General features: G+C 46.7%; 1 pseudogene; it reads left to right on the forward strand.

Annotated features, from left to right (window-relative positions):
• The first annotated feature begins 236 nt into the window (after positions 1-236).
• LOC127668857 (40S ribosomal protein S28-like) lies at positions 237-1,417 on the forward strand (annotated as a pseudogene).
• Positions 1,418-5,474: the final 4,057 nt, after the last annotated feature.

The following is a 5,474-nucleotide window of genomic DNA, read 5'->3' on the forward strand; positions in this document are numbered from 1 at the left end:
GGGAACTGAACCTGGATCCTCTGTAAGAGCATCAAGTGCTTAACCGTTTAGCCACCAAGACTTCTCTCTGGATCCATCTCAGTTGCTATTTTTAAAAGGAAACTATTTTAGAAGCCTAAGACCTATTATTATGCTTTCCAGGAGTGAAGGATGGAGGAAGGGAAGAGGATGGGACATGGCTTGGTATTATCAGTGAGCAGATATGTGAACCCACACAGGAAGAGATCTGAGTATGGGATACAGGTACCCACGGTGTGGCCCCTTTGCACAGTCTGTGTACTATCTATGTGCCATGGCTTTCTAAAACCTCCCCCTTTGGAGAACCTTGGCACAGTGTCCATTTGTGTTATTCCTACAACTACACATGAATCTAGCTATGCAATGGCCTTATGTGCTTTTAACTCTTATTTGTTTTGTACGCAAACGTGTTATGCTTTATAACTACAGTGCTGTGTTGGTGAGCAAGCAGTACACTGCCGTCTTGGTCAGGGGTTCTATTCCTGCACAAACATGAAGACCAAGAAGCAAGTTAGGGAGGAAAGGATTTATTCAGCTTACACTTTCCACATTGCTGTTCATCACCAAAGGAAGTCAGGACTAGAACTCAAGCAGGTCAGGAAGCAGGAACTGATGCAGAGGCCATGGAGGGATGTTTCTTACTGGCTTGCTTCCCCTGGCTTGCTCAGCTTGCTTTCTTATAGAACCCAAGACTACCAGTCCAGGGATGGCACCACCCACAATGGGCCCTCATCCCTTGATCCCTAATTGAGAAAATGCCTTACAGCTTACAGGAAATCATGGAGGCACTTCCTCAACTGAAGCTTCTTTCTCTGTGATAACTCCAGCCTGTGTCAAGTTGACACACAAAACCAGCCAGTACAATTAGTCGCAATGAAGACACTGAGCAAAGTTAGAAGGATCCATCAAAGAGATTGACCAAAGCCAAGAGCCAAACACCACCTCGGAGGATGAGGGGGGTTTCATACAGAGGGTCCACCCAGACATGTTTGATAAGTTGATACTAGGGACTCTGATTCTTACATTAAAGTTAAGATGGAGTCTCTGCAAGATGCTGCCGTCCTGGACACAAGTCAGGTGCAGCCCTTCAAGCTGGCTAGGATAATCAAAGTGCCAGGTAGGACCAGTTTGTAGGGACAGTGCACACAGGTTCAAGTGAAACTTATGGATGACACTAGCCACACTATCATCCAAAACATCAAAGGTCCCGTTCGAGAGGGTGATGTGCTCACCCTATTGGAGTCAGGAATAGAAGCTCAAAGGTTACGCTGACCTTGCTGCTGGGTCCTGGGTATCCACCACTTAGCCCATGGGATGACCTGCAACTGTTATATAAAGAGTAAGTGTTAAAGGGAAAAAGAAAGGAAGGAAGGAAGGAAGAGAGAGAAAAAGAGAGAAAGAGAGAGAAAAAAATTAAGATGAATTCAAAGCTATTTACTGTGGGTTTATGAGTGAATGAATGAATGAATAAATAAATAAATATGAATAAATGTAGGCTTTGCAATAAATACTCTGTCACATTCTTCAATTAATCTCGCCATCTTCTCTAGAAGTGTTATTGTAGGGCCAAGTAAGTTCATTCAAAAACTCACAGGAATGTCATGTATAAATTACATTTCATATGTATCCTTTTCCACCATGCCCCTGAGCACTCACAACATAAAATATGAACTCTCCTGATCTGTCAGGCTGTTCACACAAGCCTTCCCTGACAGCTCCATCTAAGTTTCCATGTCCCGGGACAGCAGGACACACCCCTTACCTGGCCTCATCCTCTTGCTGCTCTGATCTGTGTAGCTTCATTATTCAGAACTATCTGACCTGTCTTCCTAATCCAAGTTACATCGTTCTTGAGGACAAAGCTGTGGGGAGTCCAGGAAGGCATGTCGACACATGCTGCTTGGAACCTCCCTGGCATTTAATAAACATCTATTCATTGAGTCAATGAATTGCCATGGCTGTAGCCTCCACTCCAGACATTTTAGACAGAGATGAATGCAGAGTATGGCTCCTGGATTTTGTTAATGTTTTGCATAGATGCTATAACCACATATGAGCTTGCACTGTAGCACAGACCACAGAGTGCCATCTGTGAGTCCCCGAGCTATCGGGCTATTTTTTTTTAACACATCTGGAGTGAAAAGAATGCAAGTATGATGCAACAGCAGTATGTGGTCTTGCCACGGGAGTGTAGAACCCAGGAGCGGCAAAGTCCATGTATACACAAGGACCCCACCAACTAGAACATGGGCACTGATGCAGAAGAGATGCCAGGGACGGTAGATGGCTCTACAAAGTACCAAAACTGTCCCTAGAGTAGAGAGCATCCCTGTAGGGTGTCGTGAACAGATGGACAAAGGCTCGCCCTACAAAAAAGGAGCCCTAAGAGCAGGTATGGGAAGATACAGTGGGTGCAGTTTGGGAAGATACAGAAAGTTTAGGTGAGGAGTAGAGATGGTGGGAGGGCAAGAATGGCAAGAGATAATGAAGGGGTGGAGCTAAGTAATAGGTAAGTAATAGCTTTATGTAGTAAAGACGCATATAACATTATCCATCTTAACGCAGAAACATTCATGGTGGCCTCTCCTAACCCCACCAGAACAGACCAGATAACTTGTGTTTGTAACCACAGTGGTGAGCAGGTTATGTTGACCTACAGCTTCCCTCTGAAGTCCTCATCCCAACTCTCAGGCTGGAAGCCTCCCAGAACCCAGAATGGAACTTTGTAGAAGGGCCCTGCTTCTTCCTGGGTCATGAAGCCACTATCTTCTCTAACTGGCCACCAGATGCCACCACATGAAGAACTTTTTGCTTTAAAAGGCAACATGAAACAACTGAGACATATTCTATTGTATTTCAGAGTACAGATTTGGCTCTTGGTCGGCTGCGTGTCATCTCTAAGGACCACTGCAACATGTGTACCTCTCTTGGCCAGTTCTGATGCAAATCACAGCACACACGAGTGAAGCCTGAGCAGTTTAAAACAGTTACAAGACACTCCTGCACTGGAGGCTCGGGGAATTATATATATGCATATATGTGCATATATATGCATATAATAACAATTACTGAAAAGGGAGCCTGTGAATTTGATGGAGAGCAGAGAAGAACATATGAGAGGAGTTTGGAGGGAGGAATATGTGTAATTTGGGGGATGGATCAGTGTAATTAAATTATGATCTCAGAAATAAAAATAATAGGAAAAGGACTGGAGAAACAGGTTTAATTTGGAGGACATCAGAGACCATGTCTCTGGGACAGTATTAGGGAAGGAATCTTTTGGGATCATTACCTCCACACTAAACTTACCTCGCCAAGTCAGAATCATTTTATCGATTCACAGACATCTGGGGCAGGTGGCTGATCAGTTTTAGGTTCCACCTCCAAGGTTACAAGGCTAAGACTCGGACTCCGAGCCTCGGTCTCCCTGCAGAACATTTCCCAGTGGCCAGCATGAGCCATGCTGAAGAGCAACATGCCCCAGCCCCACTCAGTGTTGCAGACAATAAGACCCAGGGTCTCGAGGGCACCCAGAAGTGACCACTTACTGTGGAGTCCCTGGGAGTGCCCAGGGAAGTATCAAGGTGCCAGTGTAGAGCCCAGTTAGCCAGCCCCCCAGACCTAGGGCTGCATCAGGAAAATCAAGACAGGATGAGAAAACCAGAGAAGGTGAGGCCAGTAGCCACCAGTGGGGTTTAGAGAAGGTGCTCCCTCACTGTGTACCAGTTCTTTGAAACTGTATCCTGGAGACCCATCACCTGCCTCTCACGAAGCCACAGCCTGCTTTTGAACAAAACCAGAAGGATGAACAGCATGTGATGCAGAGCCAGTAGGGAGAAGTCTGGATCATCCTGACATCACCTTCGGGGGACTGTCAGGGTGTGTCTCAGTGTGGTGGCTGGAACGTCTGTCTTCCTGTCCCCACCACTGCTGCCCCTGTGTGAACTTATCCCCGAGCTGGCTTACTGATGCAACCCTGGCTCCCAGGGCTAGAGGTAGGTAGCTTTGGGATAGGGCACTTGCTTAGTGTGACCAACACAGGGGCCAGATTCAGATGCCAAAAGTGGGGAGAGAGGAGGAGTTCGCAGCTGTCTTGTTCCATGTGCCCTGAGCTCTCATGGACGCCAGTTTTAGCGTCTCATCCTCAGCTTCCTACCAGCTCAAACTCCAAGGCCCCTACCCTTCCTGAAGGGCCATGCTAGGTGTCTCTTGTCTTCCATAACTCCATGTTGCTAAATCCCTGAGATCCTTGTGGACCTTACAGTGAGCCTCCCACCCACCTCCAGCAAGGAGTTTATGTTCCCCGTGATCCCTTCATCTTCCCCCTTACAACAGGTCAAGACAATCTGACTCCATTGGGCAAAGAGTGGACTGTGTGGCTTACAAGTAAACTTAACTAACAGTGTACTTGGGTAGCATGAAGATGCCCAGGGTTCCAGCCCGGCACTGTGTGAACCAGGTATGGTGTGCACAGCTGTAACCTCAGCATTCACAGGATAGAAATGCATATCAGAACTTCAAGGTCACCATCTACATACTGAGTTCTAGAACATCCATGTGACATGCAATGTCAGAGAAAGAAGTAACCATCTTCTGAATACTGACTTTTTTCTCTTTTCTTTCTTTTTTAAAATGTTTTCTTTATTTCTACTTTGTTTTGTATACTCAAGTGCACGCATGTGTGTGTGCCTGAGTGCCTGTTCACGTGCATGTTTGTTTGTATGTGTGTGTGCGTGTGTGTATGTGGTATGTGTGGTATGTGTGGTGTGTGTGTAGTGTGTACCTGTGCATATGTGTGTGTGTATGTATGTGTGGTATGTGTAGTGTGTGTAGTGTATGCCTGTGCATGGATGTGTGTGTGTGTGTGTGTGTGTGTGTGTGTGTGTGTGTGTCACTGTAGGTCAGAGGGCAGCTTTCAGGAGCCAGTCTCTCCCTCCATCTTGCGTTTGAAGCAGGGTCTGTCTTGTTTCTGCCTCGCTGTGTAATCTAGGTCAACCATCCTGCCAAGCTTCCGTGCAATTCTCCTTTGTCCAGCTCCCACCTCTGTAGGAGACTGGAGTGGCAGGCGTATACCACCACCTCTTTTAGTATGTCACGTCTCGGGCCTTGAACTCCAGTCTTCAAGCCATCTCACTGACCCACCTTTTCTTCTCTTCCACAAGGTCCAGCCCAGTTTCTAACACAAATAACAAACTCAGTAAACCCACTGGGTGGGGACAACACGGTGTCATGAGGGTGGTAGAGGATTTGATGCTGGGAGCACACAGCAAACTGTGGAAGGGAAACAGAGAGAGAGAGAGAGAGAGAGAGGAAGGAGATGGAACCCAGAGAGATCTTAATTCTGAGGGTGTCAGGATGGTGTTGGTTGACTTGTCTCTAAAGAGAGTAGCCAAAAAGACTGAAGAGACCCAGAGAGGAGCTGGTATGAAGCCATGGGCTATGTACCCTGAGAGCGG

Source organism: Apodemus sylvaticus, chromosome 18 (assembly GCF_947179515.1).
Source record: "Apodemus sylvaticus chromosome 18, mApoSyl1.1, whole genome shotgun sequence".
NCBI lineage: Eukaryota > Metazoa > Chordata > Mammalia > Rodentia > Muridae > Apodemus > Apodemus sylvaticus.